General features: G+C 40.8%; 1 protein-coding gene across 4 annotated transcripts in view; it reads left to right on the top strand.

Moving 5' to 3' along the window:
- The first annotated feature begins 205 nt into the window (after nucleotides 1-205).
- LOC144596516 (tyrosine-protein phosphatase non-receptor type 14-like) overlaps nucleotides 206-24,662 on the top strand; it is a 179,469-nt gene continuing 155,012 nt past the window's right edge. For 2 of the 4 annotated variants that reach the window (XM_078404901.1, XM_078404904.1), the window contains exon 1: nucleotides 206-642. The gene's annotated coding sequence lies outside the window, so the exon portion shown is untranslated. Of the gene's footprint in view, nucleotides 643-5,333; nucleotides 5,425-8,207; nucleotides 8,337-24,662 lie in introns of all 4 variants that reach the window. The other 2 variants (XM_078404903.1, XM_078404902.1) reach the window with 2 other exon arrangements.

Raw genomic sequence — 24,662 nt, 5'->3', positions numbered from 1 at the left:
CGCATTCCTGGCATTCCACCTTTCTGATGTCACGAGGCGCAGATTTTTTTTTCCCCCCCTCAAATCCACAAACTCTGACCATGTTATTCCATCGAAAATAGTCTCGCTTGCAAAGTAGGAAGAAGGGAGGGTGGTGGGGGGAGCTGTGGGAAGAAAGAGGAGGGAAGGAGAGGGAGATCTGACGAGCTAGGAGCGGGAAGGGGAGCGCTGCCCCAGCGGCCGAGCTCTCCCCTCCCACTCTACCCCGGCCGAAAGTAGTTGTCGAGAGCACTCGCTGAGGCTGAGCCGCGCGCTGCTCCCGGGGCAACGCCAGGCTCGTGCTCCCCCGGGCCAGTGCACAGTACAGTGCACGCCAGGCTAGCGCTTCCCCGGGCCAGTGCAGTACAGTACACGCCAGGCTCGTGCTCCCCCGGGCCAGTGCACAGTGCAGTGCAGTACACGGCGTGGATCTCTTCTCCGGGACCGTGCAACCGGCCCAGTGCCCACTTTTGGAAACTCCTTTACTTAAAACAAACAACAAAATATATATATATACAAGGAAAGGAAACACACATTTTGGAAAGTACCTTTGGAGGGAGCGCGCGCTGCTTGTTGTGGATTTAATGGACTGGCCGGACTGAATAATAAAAGACACGTAAACAGGTAAGAACACCAGACTCTTCACCCTCTCGTTTAATTGGAATAGGTGTGGGGGGTGGGAGGTAAAGTCGAAGGTGAGAAGTGAGCGTTTGCTTGATCCCCGAATGTTTTACAAGAGGCAGTCAGACTTGCCTCCCTCTGCGGCTCCACTGCCAGCGGTCCCTGGCTGCTTGATCTTTCCTGCATTCCCTTGTTTTAGGTTTTCAGGATGGGGAGCTTTTAGACCAAGACGTCGCACGCAGCCTCCTATTCTACCGTGTATCTGTCTGCCTGTTCAACTTTGTGAAGTGCTTGGACTGGGGACGGCGCCTGCATTCCTGCAGAAAGTTAACCGGCCCGTGCTTTGTTGCAACGTGTTTAAATAGACCCTCTCGATGGGGAATCTAGGTAGTGGAATAAAGGACAGGATGCTGTGCCGTCAGAGACAATTACCTTTAATCGTTACCTTAGTGGCAAAGGTGTTTACTTGGAAATGCTAAACAGTTGAACATTTTAAAAATGCAAAACCAAAACACAAATGAACATGACTGCTTGGGCCCCCAACATAGTGAATAAACAATCAAAGGATTGAGCTTGCCGGATGAATTAGATGTTATCACAAAGCAAAACTTGAAACAATAATATAAAATAAGGTAATAAATATTGTTCGAGTAAGTTACATGAACTCTCCAAATTCAGTCTGTTTCGCTGAAGAAAGGCTCAGTTTGACATGTTTATAATTTGACTTCCCCTGTCTTGGTTTTTCGATAGAAGTATTGAAACAAAGGATATTGTTGACTTTGAGCTAGTACTTGGGATGACTGCCTCTTAGGACACAAACAATATTTTTACAATATTTTTTTAAAACATCGATATAATCATTATATAAATGTTAAATATCTGGAATAAAACATTCATCCACAGTGTTTCCATAAATGTCACACTATACTTACATTTTATTATATTTGTTAATTTCATAAACATCCTTGAGTTTGCTAAAACTTTTAAAAAGGATATTTGGCATTCATCACATTTGGTCACAGTGTAAGCAATCTGATCTGAATTACTACTTGTGTTCTGATCCACTCAGTGTAGTAATCAACTAATGGAAATGCAATTTGAAACATATGACCTGTGGGCATGTCTGGGTTCAAATTCTGAGGAAATGTGTGATACAAGCACGAGATTAAATTAACCTTAGGTTAATGCTGTCACATTTTCAAAGGGTCCACTGGTTGCAGAAATCATTGACTTGGAAGATGGCACACGATGGCATTTTTTTACCTACAGCACCTCCCAACCCATGACCTCTACCAAGAAGGACAAGTACAGTAGTGCAATGGGGACACCACCTAGGAAACACACCCCTTGAAATAACACATTCTTGGCATAGAAATAAAATAAAAGGCAGGTAATTCTGCACCCCTGGTATTTTTGGTTGTGCCAGATGATCATTTTTTTGGACTATTGGGTGTTTCTCCTATTAATACTCTCAAACGCTTTAATTTCACCGTTCTTACATGTTTCACAAGAGTATCATAACATTTCAAGTAAAGCTGGTGAGCTTAAAGGGAGCAGGAAGTAAAGAAGTAGCCCTGACCTTGGCTCCAGCTACAAACATACACATGTTTATGACCCCTGCGTGTTTGATCCCAGCCCTGGCTCCAGCCACACAGCCAGCCTGCAGTCTAGACTGACTCTGGCCACACACCCTGCTTGTACTCTGGCCCCCAGCTCACATCTGGATTGATGAGTAAACCAGATGCTGATCGATCAGGATTGCTGAACAATTGGATTCTGTATTATTGGAGATTTCCGAATCCAAGAATTCCTTGCATGACAGCACGGCAGGCTTTCCTTTACTTAGAGGACTGCAGCAATTCAAGAAGTTGTTTTGCCATGATTTCATCAAGCAATCAGGGACGGGCAATGAATGCTGGCCTTGTGCAAGATGCTTGCCTTCTGTAATTAAAAATAGGCAAGCTTGAGGAATACACTGCATCAACTGGGAAGGCAGCACAAAAGGCCTCAAGAAGCTCCACTCCATTCAGAACAGAGCCTTGATTAATAATTAATTCACCCCCATAACCATTAATTGCCTTCATAATAGGCTTAGCATGCCTTCAGTAGGCATGCCTACCATCTTGCAAAAGACCCTGTATTTACTCAAGCAGGTTACCCCATCATTCCCTCCCAAACCCAGGACCTGTGTCGGAAGGAACTGCAGATACCGGTTTAAACCGAAGATAGACACAAAATGCTGGAGTAACTCAGCAGGATAGGCAGCATCTCTGGATAGAAGGAATGGGTGATGTTTCAGGTCAAGGCCCTCCTTCAGACTGTCAGGGGAGAGGGAGATACTGAGATAAGGAAGTGTTAGGTGTGAAAACGAGACAAATCTGATGGAGATCAAGGAAAATGTAGAATAGATCATTGTTAGCTAGGAGAAGGCAACAACAAAGCAAACACAAACACAGAAATGTAATTGACAACAGTCAGACTGGTCAGAGAACTGGGCACTGAGGAGGGGGGGGGGGTGGGGAGAAAGGTTTACTTGAAGTTAGAGAAGTCAATAGTCATACCGCTGGGGTGTAAGCTGCCCAAGTGAAATATGAGATGTGGCCTCACCCTGACAATGGACACCTATACCACCTGGGAAGCAGCATTAGCAGGTTCCCTTCCAGTTCACTGATGATTCTGACGTGAAAATATGTTACTATGTAATATCATTGCTATGTATAAATCCTACTCCAAAATGCCATGGGAATGCCAGAGAGACTGCAGCAATTCAAGGCAGCAGTTCACAGTGTCTACCACAAGGGCACTTTGTGGTGGGCAATTAACCCTGACTGTGCCAGAGCCTTACACATTCCATGCAAAAATGAATCCGTTCTGGTTTTAAACTTCAATGGGATACCTTCATGTTTTCTTGGCTAGCCTGTCCTGGAGTGCCTCCAATCCAGGAAGCCTGTGGGCCTGTGACCCAACATCCTCTCCTCTGCCAACCACCCCTGTGTCCTGGGGGGCATCTCCTGCAGACAACCTTGAAGGTGCCGGAAGTAGTACCCCGGTCCCTCTCCTACCGGTCCACTTGCCTCCGTCGCCACCAGCGGCTCCCTCCTCGACTCTCCGGTATTCAGAGTTTCACAGCTTCTGCTGCACGTGGCCGTTGGGTCTTCGTTCTCAGCGGCAGGCGGGTCTATTCTCAGAAGGAACTGCAGATGCTGCTTTAAACCGAAGATAGGCACAAAATGCTGGAGTAATTCAGCGGGACAGGCAGCATCTCTGGATAGAAAGAATGGATGATGTTTCGGGTCAAGTCCCTTCTTCAGAGTCTGAAGAAGGGTCTCGACCCAAAACGTCACCCGTTCCTTCTCTCCAGAGATGCTGCCTGTCCCACTGAGTTACTCCAGCTTTTTTTTTTGTCTATCTTAGGGTTTTTGTTCTCGTTGGCCGGCGAACCCGTCCTTGTTCTTGGTAGTCCTTGTCTGATCATGTCCGGCCCATCCTCGTTCTCGGCGGTCACTTTGGCCACCGGGCTCGCTCTTGTCTGTGTCGACTGTTGGCCGGGTCTGCTCCAGCACGGCTGTGCAGTGCTTGCCGGTGACCCACCCCAAAGACGTGTGCATTTGTAGGTGAATTGACCTCTGTAAATTGCCCCTATGTGTAGCAAGTGGATGAGAAAGTGGGATAACAGAACTGGTGTGAATGGGTGATAAAGCTCCTTTTCATCATTTTATATTATCCTAAATTGGGTTAACTGTCAATGAATTCCATAATGTTGTCACTGTTATGTAGCAAACAGTGACCACCATATACACCACGACGGTATTTATTCACAAAATGCTGGAGTAACTCAGCAGGTCAGGCAGCATCTCAGGAGAGAAGGAATGGGTGATGTTTCGGGTCGAGACCCTTCTTCAGACTGATGTCAGGGGGGCGGGCCCTCCGTTTTAGTACACTGACTTTGACTTTGATCAGTCTGAAGAAGGGTCTCGACCTGAAACGTCACCCATTCCTTCTCTCCTGAGATGCTGCCTGACCTGCTGAGTTACTCCAGCATTTTGTGAATAAATACCTTCAATTTGTACCAGCATCTGCAGTTATTTTCTCATACCATATACACCACAATCACCTCCAACCAGCAATGTGATAAAGACCAGACTGTCAATTTGGATGTTTCTTTTTACATTGTTTAGATTTTTAAATGGTTTTTATTTTCATCTACCTAACCTTATGCTTGCAAATGAGGATAAAAGCACAATCTGCTCCTATGCCATTACTAACGTCCTTATAATCAGCTATCAATAGCTTCAGAGACCACCACTTGGGAATCTCCTGTCAGATTATTCCTCTCTCCTACTGTGATGAGGAGATATGTGATATAAGCTCATCACCTCCTGCTCAGTGCAGATCAGATTTGGAGTCTCGTGTTTAGCCATCAGCAATAGCCCTGTGAAAGCACACTTGCTTCTGGGTTGGATGGTATGTACATGTAACATAGGCTCTAACTTCAGTGCAGTGTCATGAAGGAGCTATATCAAACCAGTGCTTAGTCTGTTATATCAAGCAGATGTAAAAGTTCTTAAGTACAAAATTTGGCAGTGAAACATCAGGATGCACCGACCGACAGGGCAAGGCACAATATAGTTACATGCTCTTGCTTGTGGGATTCGGGTAATGTTAATCTGCTCGTTTTTTTTATTGTGCCATAGTTACCGTAAGGTGAGCTGTGCACTCTTTTGAGGAGAAGATGCTTCCACAAATAACTCATAACTGCTCTTGATATACATGGAGGCATTTGAGGTTTGTTTAAATTTTAAAAGTTTTGTTTTAGAGTACAGGGAAATACTGTTTTGGTGTCTACTTACATTAAAAAGTTAACTTTGCGTTATAATGACATCATGTTTTGTCCATATCAGGTGGAATAGACCCGCGGCTGATTTTAAAGAAAGAGCCTTTATGCAGCCCCCTTTTGTGACCTCGAAATGTCCCAGAGAACTACATGGCCTACAGAGTACTTCTGAAGTGTAGTCATTGTTGTTTTGCAGGAAGTGTGGGAGGCGGTTTGTGCATGACAACATTCCACAAACAGTAGTGTGATAGTGAGCAGATAAAACTGGCACCAGAAAGGAGCCCAACATTTAATATGCAACGGACTTGGGCACACAGGTCTAGCTTTGTATTGACATAACATTTGGCTGATTGTAAGGAAGTGTTGGTGAAGTGGGGAGCAACATTCTGCTGAGCTCCTGGTGATCACGGGTGACCAAGCCATTTGCAGATCAGGTTCGTTCAATCAATAATTACTGCATAATGTGCTAAAGAGTGAACCAAGTATCGACACAGACCATCACTTCTCTAAATTGTGTCTAAGTTTGTTTCATCTAAGCCGTGTACCATTATATTTGTTAATTTGTGCTATTCTCCATGGTCGATTTAAACAATCTGATTTAAAAAAAATATATAGGATAGGAATGTTAGTTTCCTTTATATGTTTTGGCAGACAGAATTGCTTGGCTCAAGTTCAGTTTTCCAGGCGACTGCGCTGAGAGTTGATTGTAGCGGAAGCCTGGCTCTCCTATAAGTTTATGCAGAACCTGACATGGATTCAGAGAGTTTTCAAACTGCAAATATGTCTGAAAGGTTCAGGTTGGTTCCAGGGAAGGTATGAGCAAAGAACCAGAAAATGGCAGTTCATGTTGTAGCACAGGGAAAGGAGACCCTTGCTCAATTTTGACCTTCGGTGTACTGTCTGTGTGCAGTTAACCCACATCACAAAGACGGGGTTGTTAAGTTAATTGGGCACTGTAACTAGTGCGTGGGTAAGTGGTAGAATCTGGAGGGAGTAGATGGAAATATGGGGATAATAAAATAGGATTAGTATAAATGGGTGTCCTATAGGCAGTGGGCCGAATAGTCTGTTTTTGTTGCATGACTCTCATAGGCACCATTTTACTATTTTGGTGTACAATAAAGTTCAGTGGGTGCAGGTTAACCTTTAGCTCTGAGCCCACATCAACCCCAGTGATCTTCTTTATTTTTGTAATGATTCTGAAATCCTATTCAACTATGTGAACAAATAACCTGTTTTAGCAATTTTTTTAACCTTAAGATTGCAAATTCAAAAACTAACAAATGTTTTAAAATTATCACTGTTTTTAGTTGAATGGAAATATCCAATAATAAGCCATTTGGAAGAGAAACAATTACATTCAATACTTTCTGTAAAATATATCTTCCTAATTGTATATTTACAATTGAATTTGTTACTGAGATTGTAAGTGAGTTTTATTATAATGAGATTATTCCAACCCCCCAAATTTGAGGCTTCAGTTTATTAATTACTGCTGGGTGGACATAAGAACACCCGACTTTACAATTTAAATTTATACTTGGATAGGAGCTGCTCTCACCTAAAATTGTGTAGGTGACTGGGAATGTGAAATTCCTGGATTCCAAAACCAGCTTCCCTTCTAAGTGCATAGTTCCAATTTTAATGGAGGAGGTATGCAGAGTGGGCAGACAGCCTCATCAGACAGACTGGCAATTTCATTTAGATACACTAAGTTTCCCTGCTTTCTGATTACTCCAGCTTTTGGATGTGACCTGGGGCCCTAACCGCCTGACAGGTTAATCAGCCAGCCTTTCATTTTTGCTGGCTTCAGCTGGAAATTAGTGATTTAAAACAAAAGTGCTTATCAGGTCCTGCCATTTAAGTTGGACAGGAACTGATGGAAACCTGTTTTTCTGACTTTCCTCTAGTCCAATGTGATAAGAAAGGAAAACAGGCGTATATTTGCTCTGCTTAACTAACTCAGAGAAATGGTGTTGGTATGGATGGAAATTCATTCCCGTTTTCATGTTTGTCATACGGCATATGATATTGGCTGTTTGTTCAGACACCCTTGAGAAAATTATTTTCATTAATTTTAGATGGAATGTTTAATGCCTTTGCCTACCAAAGGTACCAGTGAAACTGAATGGATGTCTTGATCTGTAAGTTTATAACAACAGCAGTTAAATCTGGTTCACAAATCAAATCTACATTTAACAACACAAAATGCTGGAGTAACTCAGCGAGACAGGCAGCATCTCTGGAGAGAAGGAATGGTTGACGTTTCGGGTCGAGACCCTGAAGATGGGTATCGACCCGAAATGTCACTCATTCCTTCTCTTTAGCGATGCTGCCTGTCTCGCTGAGTTACTCCAGCATTTTGTGTCTATCTTCGGTTTAAACCAGCATCTGCAGTTCCTTCCTATGCATTAATAATAAACATTCTTAAATATTACTGTAACTTTTTTTTACTTGCCTTTGCCTTTGCCTTGCTTTTGCCAGCACATTGGCTGTCTGAAGAACATTTGTTCAATCATCGCTTCTCTTCAGTGGTCCACACAACCAGGTGCACCTTTGTAGACTAGACCCAACACGAGTTGGAGATTAATGGTCACAGTATGCTCCACAGCATATCACACTTGTTTGGCGGTAACAAACAGCATGCATTTGTATCCCAATAGCAGCATCTACAATGTTAATCTCAGCAGATTGCTGAATTTGAAATTAATACAGAGCCTGCTTGTTTTAACAGGTATAAATAAACGCCAGCTGTTGCTACATTCAACACAAGCTTTGTTCACCATCTTAAGAGGGCCTCTAACAAGGCTGGTTCTGAATTGATATTTTAAGTAGGAACCTTTTCATTGTTGACTACCTGGAGGTGAGCACATGCTAGTTTTAGTTCTCACCGCCATGCTTAAAGATTGGTCGATGTCGAAGTTTTGACTCATTTGGGAAGTCTACCTACTGGGATTACATGTTTCTATAAGGGATCTTTGAAGTACCATGTTAATTTGTATTGTTGTTTTTGCACATGATGTTCTTGATTGTGGAAAATGATGCCAGAGAGATTTTAGATAGAGGAGCCAATGTTCATAAAATCCTCAGTACTTTCAGCGGTGTGATCCGGATGATCTTGTGTTTTCATTTTCCACCTTTCATTACATTGCATAATGCAGATTTCCACTAATTGTGATCTTAAAAAAGTACAGTCCAATAATTACGACTGTAACAATGGTGAAAATGTACAAAGTTTGTAAGTTGCAACCTACATTGTCTTTCCAATGATTAATGCCATAGTTTATGAACAGGATTTTTTTTGCTTCAGCGAAGAATTTTGTTTTTTTTAAATGAGTTATTTGATTGTCAAAAAAGAAATAACTTTTTCTGTTTAAATGTAATAAAGACTTGCTTTAAAACACACTTTAGAAGGTAAATCTTGTTTTATTTAATTACTTAATCTTTTACATTTTATTTAGTTGCCTGCCTTTGTGTATATAAAACACCAGTGCACGGACAGTGCTTTTGTGCAGCTAAGATTTACGTGGGCATGATGTGCATGCTGTAATGATGACATTTGCATAAATGGTGCAGATGTAATGTCGACCTCGCACAGAAAAATATAGGTGTTAATAGGAGAGTTGAAGGTTTACTTGAGCAGGAGTTTAAATATCTTTGCATGGGCGAGTCCAGAACCAGGGGCCACAGTCTTAGAATAAAGGGGAGGCCATTTAAAACTGAGATGAGAAAAAAAAAATCACCCAGAGAGTTGTGAATTTGTGGAATTCTCTACCACAGAGGGCAGTGGAAGCCAAATCACTGAATGTATTTAAGAGAGAGTTAGATAAAGCTCTAGGGGCTAGTGGAATCAAGGGATATGGGGAGAAGGCAGGCATGGGGTATTGATTGGGGACGATCAGCCATGATCACAGCTGGCTCAAAGGGCCGAATGGCCTCCTCCTGCACCTATTTTCTATGCTCTATGTTTCGATGAATTGGTGTTGCAAAGCACTTCACTGAAGGTGCTTGTGGAATCTTCTTGGATGGACCAAATGGTCTCCAGTTTTGGTCTCCAAATTTGAGGAAGGATATTCTTGCTATTGAGGGCGTGCAGCGTAGGTTTACTAGGTTAATTCCTGGAATGGCGGGACTATCATATGTTGAAAGACTGGAGCGACTAGGCTTGTACACACTGGAATTTAGAAGGATGAGAGGAGATCTTATCGAAACGTATAAGATTATTAAGGGGTTGGACACGTTAGAGGCAGGAAACATGTTCCCAATGTTGGGGGAGTCCAGAACACAGGGGGCACAGTTTAAGAATAAGGGGTAGGCCATTTAGAACTGAGATGAGGAAAAACATTTTCAGTCAGAGAGTTGTGAATCTGTGGAATTCTCTGCCTCAGAAGGCAGTGGAGGCCAATTCTCTGAATGCATTCAAGAGAGAGCTGGATAGAGCTCTTAAGGATAGCAGAGTTAGGGGGTATGGGGAGAAGGCAGGAACGGGGTACTGATTGAGAATGATCAGCTATGATCACATTGGCTCGAAGGGCCGAATGGCCTCCTCCTGCGTCTATTGTCTATTGTAAATGTCTCCATGTGTTCCCAGTAAGGCAGCTGTCTTTCTTTGAGGAGGAATCTGAAAGTTCTCAGTAAGGCTGCTGTCTTTCTTTGAGGAGGAATCTGAAAGATTCTGCCCTTGGTGTTCTCCTATGTTATAATATCAGATTGTCTGTCGAAGAACCCAAATGCCTAATGCATTCCCATCTCGCCTACATCAGGCAGTAGGTCATCTGATTTGGGCCTACTACTTGCAGAAGCCATTCCCATTGCCAACAGTTGTCTTAAGTACTCCCACCATGGCACTCGGTTGCTGAGCCAACTGAGCTTCCAGATGTCCTTGATGAAGTGTGGTTGTTGTTTGTAATTGTACTAAGAATCTGGGGACTTCACTACTTAATGCATTGGATTTTTTGCATGTCACGCAGGTAAGAATATTTCACTGTCCCCCCACCAGATTCACAGTCCATGACATAACAATATTTTGACATTGTCCATCACGCGATTTTAAGTTTCCAAACTGAAGTGCTATCCATTTATAATTGTCTGAGTTATACTGTTTTTTATTTGTTGAAGGCATAAAGAACGGCAGGTGCTGGTTTACAAAAAAACCCCACAGTGCTGGAGTAACTCAGCAGGTCAGGCAGCATTTCTGGAGGATGTGGATACGTGACTCAGTCTGAAGAAGGGGCTCCAATCCAAAACATCACCTATCTGTGTTCTCCAGAGTTGCTGCCTGAAACGCTGTGTTACTCCAGCAATTGTGTCTTTTTCTCATTTGTTGAATTGTCCAAAGTCTGCAATCCACACATTATTTTAAATAATTGCATGTAAGATAAAGTTACATTTTAGTCTATTATAAAATGGACTAAATGGTCTCGTATAAAGTTACATTTTAGTCTATTAGTTTGCAGTCCACATATTATAATAAATAATTGCATGTAGGATAAAGTTACATTTTAGTCTGTTTAATATCAGTGGTGTACCCTGTATTGACATTTAATTTATATACATATCTCCATTCTCAGATTTTGAAGAGTGTTTAAAACTCAAGAATCTGAGCAATTGGATGAATTCCTTTGTTTTTTTTATTGGTTACCATTTCAGATAGCTACTTTATAGAATATTTTGGTGGGAAAGGTTCATTCACTGAAACATAATTGATATGGTTTTGTGGAGAGTTACAATTTGTCTGAATAGCCTCCAATTTACTGTGTGCTCGATGTAATGATAACAGAAACAACATTTGGAGAATAGTACTGTTAAGCCCTATCACTTCTTTGAATGCTAATCTGATGTTTGATTTGACATTGCTCTTAAAAAGAGCAAATACTTGCTCTTTATCAGCATTTGCCTGCGTGTTGCATGTAAGCATGAACTGCTTCATTTTTCGGGGTTGCAAATTGAATTGAATGCAATACAACCAGAATTGAACATTCACATTCTGACTTGAAAGGAAGGAAGGTAATTGATGAAACAGCTTCTTACAGCAAAATGGGATGTTTGACCTCCAACTAGAGCCATTTTTCTCTGCGCAAGTTGTGACTCAAACCAATGGTGGGTTTCCCCCTGTACTTCTACTAAGTTTAATTTTACCAGAGCTCTTTCCTAGCATTAAATGTGTGAATGATGCCTTTGTCAAAGGTAAATCATTCTCAGTTCAACCCTGGAATTCTGTTATTTTACCTATTTATGACCAAGGAGGTCTGGCACCAGGTTTTACTGGCCAATAGCCAGACTAAGCACTAAGGTTATTGATAATTGAGTGCTATTTTTCCAGGGTTAACAACATCATCTTCATTACTATTGTGAATAAAGAAATGAGATGATAATTTTCAGGATTTAATTTGCTTTGTTTTTGGTGGACAGGATGCACCTGGCCAATTTTCCGCATTATCTGAGAGATGACAATTTAGCAACAACATTGAAACAACTTGGCTAAAGCTGCTGGTTGTTCTGCAGCAGCATTCTGCAGAACAATTGACATATCTAGTGCCTTCAGCCATTTCGTGATATCATCTGGATTGGATATAATTTTCCGAAGACTGATGACGGGTGCTTGGAAGGAATAGTTCATTTATTTGCCTGTTTTAGTCAAACGTGTTTGAAAATGCACCAGCCTTGCCTTTGGCACTTGCACGCTGAACCGCATTATTTTGGGTGTGGATACAAGTGCTGTCTGCACAAAATTTGTACGTTCTTGTGGGCACATGGGTTTTCTCTGGGTGCTCCGGTTTCTCCCACACTCCAAAGACGTGCAGGTTTGCAGGTTAATTGGCTTAATTGAAAATTGTCCCTAGTATGTAGGACAATGCTAGTCTATCAGCGTGATCGCTGGTCAGTGCAGACTCGGTAGGCCAAAGGGCTTGTTTCCGTGCAGTATCTCTAAAGTCTAAATTGTTCTAATTGAATTCACCCAACTTGTTCTTGTATTCCTTCAGCTATCTTTTACATTCAAAAAGTTGATCTAATCTCAATTTTTGATGCAGGCCTGATTCACTGACTCTACAAGTGGGTTCTGCAGTTCACAGGTCAGGGGCTTCATGTAGAGGTTTGCTTGGATATAAAATTAAAAACTGACCAGAACCTGATCTGAGTACAGCTAATCTGGATCTGACCTGAGGCTGAGCAATTGTTCTGCTTTTGATGCTCTCCTCGACCTGATGGTGGGTCTAGTCAGGTTTGGATCAAGTAACCAGGATCTGTAATGAATAGGGAAATGGAAACCACTTCCTGTGCTACCTGCACAATCTTGGCTACTTTCACATCCCCCAGTACCGAGCCATTGTGCATCCTTTCTATAAAGAATCGGCCCAGTCTGATCTGACCTGAACCCAAGGGCAAAACTTTTGATACCTGATCCAAACTCAACACTTCAGTGGAATTCTGGTGGGGTCGTGTCAGGTAACTAGTCATTCACTCCAAAATGGCATGCTTGCACCTATGAGTTCAGGATTAATTCAACCATCTGCGGTGGGCTTTGTAATTCAATACCTTAACTAGCCAAATTCAGAACACTCTTGTTTAATGGCTCGAGCAGCTAGTCAACACAAAGAAATTAAATTCCTTAATTTCCAATCACCCTGCAAAGTAAATGTTCAAATTGGCAGAATGGCCATGCTTGATCGAACTGTGGGAAGTTTCCCAATACTTCATACTGATAAAACGTATGGTGTAAACTTCAGCAATGTCTCCTCACACAAAGTATGGCCCCCAAATCTTGGCTCTTTCACCTTAGCTTTAACATGCAGCATTGTATAGATCAAGTGCATTCTTTTCAATTGAACTTGCATTTTGTATCGGGCGTTGCTTGGGAACTTGGCTCCAATTCGTAAATGGGATTTGTTGGTTTCTGTATGTCAGATGCCCATTTGTTTGAGAAACCGTTTTTGAAAACCACCAGGAATATAAATATGATCTGTTTTGTGAACCTTGGAATAGTTAACATATGATTACACCTTGTGGCAAATTCTTGGGTTTCGGCTCTTGGTCTAACTTGGTTTGTGCTAATCTGTGTCCTGTGTTCATTTGTGTCCTTAAATTTTAGTTGATTGTAAAGTTAGCACTGTTGATTCTAATTCTTTGGCTGGAAGTTCACTCAAAGGCACACTTGTCAGTTTTGTGTCTGATAGATTAACACTTCTTAATCAGCATCTGGATAAAAAAGCAACATGTATACATGCTGAACATAAAATAAAAACAGAAAATGCTTTATTTTGCTCAGCATGTCAGACTGGATCCATGGGAAAAGTGACAGTGCTAACTTTCAGTGTGAAAACACATCATCAGATGCTGGGAATAGGTGGTGAGAATTGAACATGTCTCTTAGTTTTCCACTTTCTGGGTTAATCACGTACCAGGGCCTTAAGATCTGCATGGGCCAGAGAGAATTTCCATTAACTTACTGCAAAAGTTTTCCTTAAGTCATTCATTATCATGTTGGGGATCCCCAAACACTCTACAAAGCTATCGGTCTTTCGTATTTGTTGAACTGAAAGACATTGCATGGGAGATCCCCAACAACAAGAACAACAAGAATACGAGTCAAGCTTGAAACATTCTGCTTTAACTTCAAATATGACAGCCGTGCCACAACATCTATCAATTAACATGCCACTGAAATGGAAAATGAGATAAGATCTTTGCAGTGGTGTTTTATATACTGTACCACTCACTGGAAATTCAAATGCATTGTAGTAGACGAAATATTACAAAGGCAAGAATTAAAAAACTAGTTTCCCAATTAGTTCAGGTTAGTTTAATGATTTGTTTCTGATTCTAAGAACAAAGTAAAATTTCTCAGTGAGTACATTTATGTTTGGACAGACTTGGATAAACTTTATATTGTGGTGGTTTACTTGTGGTGTTGAACTCAGATCAGGTCGTGCATTTTGTACAGAAGCAGGCTGCAAACTGAGGTGTAATTCTGTTTCAGCAGGAAAATAAAACACAACCTATTTTCAGGAAAAAACAAAAACTTCTAGGGGAACTCAGCAGGTCAGACAGCATCTGGGGAGGGAATGGACAGCTAATGCTCCCTGATGCACTGAGTTTCTTTGTGTTTTGCTCAAGATTCCAGCATCTGCAGTCTCCTTTATCTACAACCTTTTGTGAGTTGTCCTTGGGGATCACCATTTTATTGCTCAATTGGGTATCACACTCTTGAATGTAAAAACAAGCTGTTCATCTGAAAAGCGATTCTCAAGGCTTTTGTTGTGTGAAGTTTCTGTTGGCATTTTTTAAATTCTGTGTAATTGTAAATAGAACAAAAGGCTTCTTCAAAGTTGAAAATTAATATATGCAGTTAATCTGAAAACCTGTGCAGACCAACTGGCTGGAGTTTTTGTGGACATCTTCAACCTCTCATTTCTGAAGTTTGAGGTTCCCACCTACTTTAAGAGGGCATCAATAATACCGATGCCCAAGAAAAGTACGGTGACATGCCTCAATGAATATCGACCGGTGGCACTAACGTTCATGATGATGAAATGCTTTGAGAGGTTGGTTATGGCGCATATCAACTGCTACCTCATTATGAACATCGACTCATTTGCCGACCAAGACAACAGGTCAACAGATGGGATCTCACTGGGTCTCCACTGTGCATTGGACCACTTGGACAAAAAAAACACATATGTCAAGCTTTTGTTTGTGGACTAGCTCAGCGTCCAATCCTATCATCCCCTCCAAGCTGGTTATCAAGCTCACGGAACAGTCTCTGCACATCTTTCTGCAATCGGATCCTCGACTTCCCCATTAACAGACTAGTCTGTACAAATTGAGAGCAACACTTCTTTCCCGATAACTATCACTACGGGAGCATCTGAAGGCTGTGTGCTCGACCCCCTGCTCTACTCATTCTATACTCACGACTGTGTAGTCAGACACAGTGCGAACTCCATCTTTAAGTTTGCCGACGACACCACCGTTGTTGGACGAATTATGGGTGGTGATGTGTCAGAGTATAGAAGTGAATATAAGAAAATAACTGCAGATGCTGGTACAAATCGAAGGTATTTATTCACAAAATGCTGAACTCAGCAGGTCAGACAGCATCTCGGGAGAGAAGGAATGGGTGACGTTTCGGGTCGAGACCCTTCTTCAGAACTTCAGTCTGAAGTTCATAATTCAGAACTTCAGTCTGAAGAAGGGTCTCGGCCCGAAACGTCACCCATTCCTTCTTTCCCGAGATGCTGCCTGACCTGCTGAGTTACTCCAGCATTTTGTGAATAAATACCTTCGAGTATAGAAGTGAGATCGACCGACTGACGAAATGGTGCCAGCACAATAACCTGGCTCTCAAGGTATCACAAAATGCTGGAGTAACTCAGCAGGTCAGGCAGCATCTCAGGAGAGAAGGAATGGGTGACGTTTCGAGTCGAGACCCTTCAACCTGGCTCTCAATGTCAGTAAGACTAAGGAATCGATTGTGGACTTTGGAAGAGGAAGGGTGAGGACCAACAAACCTGATAATTGACGAGATGATGGTGGAGAGAGTCAAAAACTTCAAATTCCTGGGTGTGCATATCTCTGAAGATCTTTCCTGGACCTAGCATGCTGATGCAATTATAAAGAGAGCCCATCAACGTTTCTACTTCCTGAGAAAATTACAGAGATTCAGTATGTCAGAGTGGACTCTTTTGAACCTCTGCAAGTGTACAGTAGAGAGCATATTGACTGGTTGCATTGTAGCCTGATTCGGCAACTTTAATGCCCTGGTGCGAAGAAGACTGCAGAAAGTGGTGAACCCTGCCCAGTCCATCACGGGTACTGACCTCCCCACCGTTGAAGGGATTTACAGGTCACTGCATCATCAGACATCCACACCACCCTGGCCACACACTCATTTCACTCTTGCCATCAGGAGGAATATATAATGAAAACGGTAACGTCCAGTCTCAGGAACAGCTCCTTCTTCCCTACCATCAGGCTATTAAACACTACAACCTCCAAATGAGCTTTGAACAACCTAGACAGAGGCATTGGTTTTTGTCTTTTTGCACTATTATAGTTTGTTTTATTTTTATGTGTACCTGTGTATGTATATATATATGAACTTTTGTTTTGTTCATTATATTGTTTCCAGAGTATTATGTTTACATATTCTGTTGTGCTGTTGCAAGTAAGAATTCCATTATTCTGTCTGGGACATATGACAAGAAACCATTGTTGACTCTTTACTCCAGTTTGAAGTCTTGGATGGTTTCATTCCTTTCTTTTGGCAAGGCAATTAATTTCATTATTTGAGATGCTATTCTGCTATGAGTATAGTAGCGATTTAAAAGTAACTTTCAATGGCAAGAAGAATGCATTTTACAGTAACCATATCAAGTCAATTTCTCTTGCAAATCTTCGTGTGAGTCAACGTAATTTTTTCTTTCATTTTACCAGTTTAGATTATATGAATTTATATACTTTCATGATACATTCTCAGATAAGACAATTTGTTGAAAAATATGCAACTTTGTTGATACGACCATCTTTAGGAATGATAGATATCAATAGCCAGAACTTCATTTTTGAAGTTATTATTCATTCCCTTCTGATATTTTGTTACTATTTACAACTTTTAACTTTTTCTAATTTATAATCATAATCATACTTTATTAGCAAAGTATGTTTTGCAACATATGAGGAATTTGATTTGCCATACAGTTACACCAATAAAAAGCAACAAAACACACAACAATACATTTTAACATATATTTAAATATCAAGTCTTCTGAAACTTGATCCTTTTTAATTCCCTTTGAACATAGTAATTGAAGTTCTGGTAACTGAAATAAATTCCCCAGTTACAGTATTTGGTCCACTGCTTTTATGGTATCATGATGCTTTGATGTTAGTTCTTTGTGTTTAGATTCTATTTGAAAGGATTTTTTTGTTTATTATGCTCCATCATAGATGTTTAAGGTACATGCTTCTCTTGACTTTATAGTTAATATGAGTTTATGTCAAAAGTCTTTGTGCAGCATCTGATTTATTTAATCCTTTGTGCATTTAATGGACAGTTCACCAGTAACTATCACAAAGAGCACGTCTACTTTAGCTTGTTTTGAATTACATACATTTGTTATTGATCAGAATTTTGTCTCCGATTGTCTCCTAGCTTGTGGTACTTAATATTACTAAGTAGATTAAAATAGGCAGTTTTGGAAGCACCAGGAAATGTCAATTATCCATTTTAAGGGGGGGGGGGGAAGTGGAAGTAAGAAAGACATTAGAATTGGCTCCCAATGTGTGTCTGTTGCTTTGCTATCAGCTCTTTAATCATCTGAGGTCTGCTACAGAAAACATAGGAAATTAAAAGCTGCAGTTGTGAGCCTTGCATAGGAAATAGAAGTGGCAGTAGACCATTCAGTCCCATGTAATTGTTCCACCTCTCAATATGATCACAGCTGATTTATTGCCTTGGTGCTATTTTTCATACATTCTATATCCACCTATTCTCTTAACTACCTACCTCTTGATAACCCTCAGTGTCTGATCCTATGCAACCTTCTTGGGTAAAAAAGTTTGAAGGAGATTTAGCATTCGGGATGAAGAAATTTTTCATCTCTTTCCTTGAAAGACAGTTTTCTTATTTTGATACACTAACCATCTATCTTGCCAATGGGACCACCTCCATTTTGTGAAAGAAACAAACGCCCACTCATCATAGTCTCTCCCCATATGACAAATTTGCCATCCCAAGATTCAAAATGACAGTCTCTCTGTCAATCTCACATATATCGTCCATTAAATAGGGAGACGAGTGCTGCATATAATATTAAATATGTGGTCTCACTGTCGCCCTATATTATTGGAGCAAGGTGTCTCTACACTGGCACTGAAATCTCTGCATGATTTGAGTGGTAATCTTCACCAGAGCATCTTTGGAACATGGAGTCAGTGTACTATAATTGAATAGAGTGTTGGCTTAACAGTGTCCCAGGTCAAGATGCACACTTCATGAGTCAAGATATATGGAGAATTTGTATGAGGCCAAAAGCCCAAACATTTAAATTGCATAATTGTAAACCATCAATATAACTTGTATATTTTAGATGGCTTTGAATATGAATGCATTGCAATCATGTCATTTGTTTATTTGCCTTCTCTCTTTTGTTCTTTATTCCCAGCATTACAAATCTCTCTAAGAATCTATCAATGATCTGTCATTCTGCATCTCTCTTAACTCCAACTTCAATATTCCTTTTCTGCCATTTGCTTTTAGTCTCTATTCTCTTCCCACTTTCCTGATCAATGGAAAAAAACCCACAAACCATCTTAACTAGGGAAAAAAATAAAATTGATCTTAACATTTTCCCCAGCAATTTTAACCATTCAGTATTTTGGATTGTCATTTTGTACTACTTCTGTGTCTCAGGCACATGTGTTTACTCATAGACAAGATACAAAACTTGGCAGATGGGAAATCAACCTTCCACCATTTGTGCTTGGTTTCCATGTGCTCTAGTTACAGTCTCAAAGTGCTCAGTGGCTTTTAAAAGCTATCTTTTAAAGTTGAGCTGTCTTGGACCAGGGAGTTGTCTTTGACCAGGGACTCTCTTGTACTAATCCATAGAGGCTTTGAAACCTCTGAAGCACGCCTGTTTGTTTTGACGGTAGTAGTGCAGCTACCTTCTCAAAGAGTGGGAATATTTTGCTCTATGGGACCTCTGTTGGAACAAGAGCTGTATAACTATGGGCATTTCCCCAGCTAGCTCTGCTTATGGACTCAATTCATGATACAAGTTAGATTTATATGGTCAACATTCTTGCAATGCACCCAGTAGTTACTGGCCTTATTTTTTTTTAGATTTAGAGATACTTATCTTAGAAACAATAAATCAGCTACCCTATACATGCATACATGGATTCAGGTGTCTTGCAATCTGAGTGTAAAGGAGCATTGAAATAAAAGTCGGAACCAAAGGATACCTTACCTGAACTTTAACTCTATTAGCATATGAATCTGTTTCTAACTTATGCATGAGTGCTACACAACTTTTTTCCTCATCACTGATCTTTCTGGCCATTACTTACAAAAGCCTATTGTTAAATATGTACACTATGAAGAAGAGTCGCAACCCAAAATATCATCTATCCATGTTCTCCAGGGAGTGTAAGAAAATAACTGCAGATGCTGGTACAAATCGAAGGTATTCACAAAATGCTGGAGTAACTCAGCAGGTCAGGCAGCATCTCAGGAGAGAAGGAATGGGTGACATTTCGGGTCGAGACCCTTCTTCAGCTGCTTGACCCACTGAGTCACTCGAGCACTTTGTGTCCTTTTTTGTAAATCAACATCCGCAGATCCTTGTTTCATCCTTGTTTGTTCAGCTATGAAAATGAAATATAGGTGCTAATTGCATTGATATGGACAGCCCACTTTGAATTTTTAATGCATGTTTCTTGGCTTTCAAGTAAACTATTGTAACATGAGATTTATTTCAAGTCATCTTCAGGCTGGTAATCACCTTTTTGGTACTCAAGCAAGGCGACAAACCAGACCTGGTGAGAAGTCTCTCTCGCCTCTAACATATTTTCTCGCCTCTTTTATTAGTACCTGAACTGATGTACAGCACTTTGGTCAACGTGGGTTGTGTTTAAATGTGCTATACAAATAAAATTGACTTGACTTGACTTGTTCCTATGGCCACAAGCATTTGTAATGTATTCCACAGGTTATGCCACTCTTTTCCCTATTCACTATGCAGGAGCTATAATTCATTGCATAATATTCTTCCCATAAAATTATTTTACAAAACAAAACTGCAGGATTTTTGAACTCCCTTCAACTTGGCACCAAGTAATCATTAATTCATCTATCTTTTTCAGTTTGGGTGGAATCTCTGTAATGTGGGGCTTGTTCTTTTTTGTTTTTGCCACGTAAAACTAAATTCAGGTGTTTAAACCTTCAAAGTAAAGAAGCTCACATCATCGTCTTTTCCTTGTACTTGTGCCTGGGAATATTCTCTTAAAGATATAAACATTCCTTCTCTCCTAGATGCTGCCTGACCTGCTGAGTTACTCCAGCATTTTGTGATACCAAAGAAATAAACAAATGTAAATCTCTGTAATTGTTTAGATTGCTGAGGAATTGACCTTATGCGGAAGTTGCATGCACACATGTCAAAAACTATTGTCAGCTACTTTTTATGTAGCTCAGTTCTTTGCTTTTTAACCTCTTGTCTAGAAGATGTTAGCTATCTAAGCTGGTGTGTTCCATTGTTCTTTCAAATCCAGGTATGTTTCCACCGTGCACTTGTTCTATCCTCTTTTATTCGGCCTGTCACTTCTGTGATGTATTTCTTCTGCCATCTCTACAGTGCAAAAAGGAGCTTTGGCAACCATGATTTTAAAATGAGACTGCATTTTGTCTCTACGTTGTTTAGAATTTCACGTTGCTTTGACGCTGTTGAAACCACATCTTAAGTTCCATGAGTAGTGGGGGGAAAAAATTAACCTGGATTTTATTTTTGATTGACGCAGACATTTTGCTTAAAAGCAGTTCACAGCAAATGCTGCTGAAGACACAATTTTAGTCAAGGTTTGATGACCCTCGCAGTCAAATAATCATTGCCGTTCATCTCTGGGGTTCTCGTGTGAAGGGTAAGCACATAGATAAGTTGTTAGGCAGATACCAATGCTTGTAAGTGTGTACCCCATGAGCTGCAGCACAACAAGCCAAGTAAACTGGGAACAGAGACTTATAGACTTGCAGGTGATTCCATATTGCTTAGCGATAATTTTTTTAAAAGGGTTTGATTTGTATTTCTAACAGTTAAAAAAGACGTTATTCTTGTTATAAAACCATACTGTTTTCCTGAGTAATTGTAATCCTTCAATGTTTCACACGATTGATTTTTAATGAAAAATAACAAGTAAATGTAAACAGGGTATAGATTTCATTCTTGGTTCCTGTGGGTGACTGCCACACAACCCAAGAACGGTCTCAGCCATGAACAATGGTTTCTGGAGGACTGTGGGATGGTCATTCATGTTCATGAGTCAGTACAGGGATAGTCAGTCATGTGTCAGTAGTTTGCTCCTGCAGAAGCAAGTTATTGGACAGTAGGCAACAGAAATTGTTCATCAAACAGAGCCATGATTGAATGGTGGAGCAGACTCACTGGACCGAATGGCCTAATTCCGTTCCTATGTCTTTGATATTCTGAAAGTACTTTGTGTTTTGTGCAACTGGGCAAATTATTTTTGGGTGCCTGACATGCAAGTGTATAGTTGCCTCTCTTGGTGTCAACATGTGTTCAGATGCATCTTGTTGTGGTATGTTGGCATTTATTGGAAGAATTAAATGGAAATGATGAGTTGCTCGAGCTATATAAGGTTCTCCAATTACACAGTACCCAGGCGAAAATATTTTGTTTCATATCCAACCTATGGATGAATATTCTTGTGATAGAGCAAATGTGACAAAGAGCCACTGGACTGATTCTTGATTAATTGTGTTCAGAGATTCAGCAGACTGGGTCGGTACTCTCTTGAGGGGTGATCTCAGTGAAATGTACAGAATAAATCTGGAGCTTGACAGGGTTGATGGGAGGATAATGCTTCCCCCAGCTGGGGTGTCTAGAGTTGCGGATGTAGCCCAGCCCATCACATAACCCAAACTCCCCACCATATACTCCATCGATACCACACTGCCTCAGAAAAGCAGTCAACATAATCAAAGGTGATACAAAGAACTGCAGATGCTAGTTTACAAAATAAGACACATCATGTTAGAGTAACTCAGCGAGTCAGGTGGCATCTCTGGAGAACAGATATAGGTGACGTTTCGGGTCAGGAACCTTCTTCATAATCAAATATTTGTCCCACCCTTGTTATTCCTTCTTCTTCCTGCTCCCATTGGGTAGAATATACAGAAGCTTGAAAGTTTGCGTCACCAGCCTCGGGAACAGCTCGTGTAGGAAGGAACTGCAATGCTGGTTTAAACCAAAGATAGACGCAAAAAGCTGGAGTAACTCAGCGGGACAGGCAGCATCTCTGGCGATAAAGAATCGGTGATGTTTCGGGTCGAGACCCTTCTCAAGAAGGGTCTCAATCCGACACATCACCTATTCCTTTACTCCAGAACTGCTGCCTGACCCGCTGAGTTACTCCAACTTTTTGTGTTTATCTTAGGAACAGCTTGTCCCCCTCTGTTATCAGGCTTCTGAACGATCCTTTCATAGATCGGGGTACTGTCCAATTCACCTCTGCTTCATTATGGACATTGTACTTTGTCTCTGGCAACAGTGCATTGCATATAATTATCTTCTCCTTTGCTCTACATATTGCACTTGAGTTTGGCTTGATTGTATTTATGTATAGTATTTTCTGATTTGATTGGATAGCATACAAAAACAAAATTTTGCACAGTGCCCCTGCACACGTGACAATAATAAATCTAAAACCTGGGTCATGGACTCAGTATAATGTGTTGGCCATTCAGGATGCAGAAAGGAAGATATTTACTCACTGGGAGATTGGTGAATATTTTGAATTCTCTAGGATTATAGAGGGTCAGTCATTGGATATGTACAAAAGCAAGATCATGTGCTAGCCTGCAGTACACCAGTTTCACATGCCTTTCCTGGCGTGGAAGAATTTTTGCCTCAAACAAACCCACGTGAAATGCATGCAATCGTTAAAAAATCAAGTACTGCTTGTCCATTGTTCATATTCTTTTATTCAAAGTGCTCATTTGTTTCTGATTTACATTGTAACTTTTGAACATGTCTAAAAAAGAGCTGTTTAATCAAACCCTATTCAGCACGCAAAAACATCTTAAATCGGGCATTAAATATTTAACAGACTGGTACCCTTGTGTTGGAATTTGTGTTTCTAGACAAACTACTTTATACAGTTAACCTGTAGTCATCATAATGCCCGTCCCCAAGCGCCCTAATTGCTTTCCCATTGGCGTTGTCAGTAGGAAAATTGGAGACCAAGCAGGAAATGGAAAGATCACTCATGCTCAGCACAGGTGACTATTTTATGTTAAGGAATGACACAAAATGCTGGAGTAACTCAGCAGGTCAGGCAGCATCTCAGGAGAGAAGGAATGGGTGGCGTTTCGGGTCGAAAGCCTTCTTCAGACTGATGTCAGGGGAGGGGGTGGGACAAAGACCTATCTTTGTCCCACCCCCTCCCCTGACATCAGTCTGAAGAAGGGTCTCGACCTGAAACGTCACCCATTCCTTCTCTCCTGAGGTGCTGCCTGACCTGCTGAGTTACTCCAGCACTTTGTGTCTACCTTCAATTTGAACCAACATCTGCAGTTATTTTTTCCTACACATTAATGTCAAATGTCAAGAATTGTTATTCAAGTGTCAAGAATCAATTCTACATTCTGCTGCTTGTACCCTTGTGCCCAAATAGAGGTGTTAAGATGCATTTGAACACTGCAAGTTTAAAATGTACTGTTAATTTTATTCGCACTTTGGTTGTCTGGCATGCAAGTTGTTTGATTTTTACATCGTGTTAGGATAATTTATCTTGCCAAGTGTAACTGAGTTAACCGATGCATAAGACAATTTCAAACCTCTTCAGGTCTACTGGTGACGTTGAACAAACAAAAACAACAGTTTGTATTTAGTTGGGCTAAATGTGGCCAAATTGTCTGATGTACTTCACAAGGGATGAATGGGATAATTAGTGCAAATAAGGAAACACTGAGACAAATGAAAGAAACAGGATTATTTGAGTCAAAGAAAATTGTATATTTGGAATTTAATTTGTACCTTGGGTAAAAAAAAATCCCGAAGGAATATATATTTGTAGCAAGAATAATATAGAATGATTAATTCGCTCGTTCCTTTAATTTTTTCATGTTTCTCTCTTTCAATTTCATCACGCTCCCACTTTTTTACACTTGTTCTGTTTGATTCTCTCATTTATTACATAAAGACATCGAAAATCGGTGTAGGAGGAGGCCATTTAGCCCTTTGAGCCAGCACCTTCATTCATTGTGATCATGGCAGATCATCCACAATCAGTAACCTGTGCCTGCCTTCTCCCCATATCCCTTGATTCCACTAGCCCCGAGAACTCTATCTTACTCTCTTTTAAATTCATCCAGTGAATTGGCCTTCATTGCCTTCGGTTGGCAGATAATTCCACAAATTCACAACTATCTGGGTGAAAAAGTTTCTTCTCA

The sequence above is a fragment of the Rhinoraja longicauda genome, chromosome 9 (assembly GCF_053455715.1).
Source record: "Rhinoraja longicauda isolate Sanriku21f chromosome 9, sRhiLon1.1, whole genome shotgun sequence".
NCBI classification, from domain to species: domain Eukaryota; kingdom Metazoa; phylum Chordata; class Chondrichthyes; order Rajiformes; family Arhynchobatidae; genus Rhinoraja; species Rhinoraja longicauda.
Note: the sequence above shows the minus strand (reverse complement) of the source record. Positions and strands in the feature narration are given on the sequence as shown.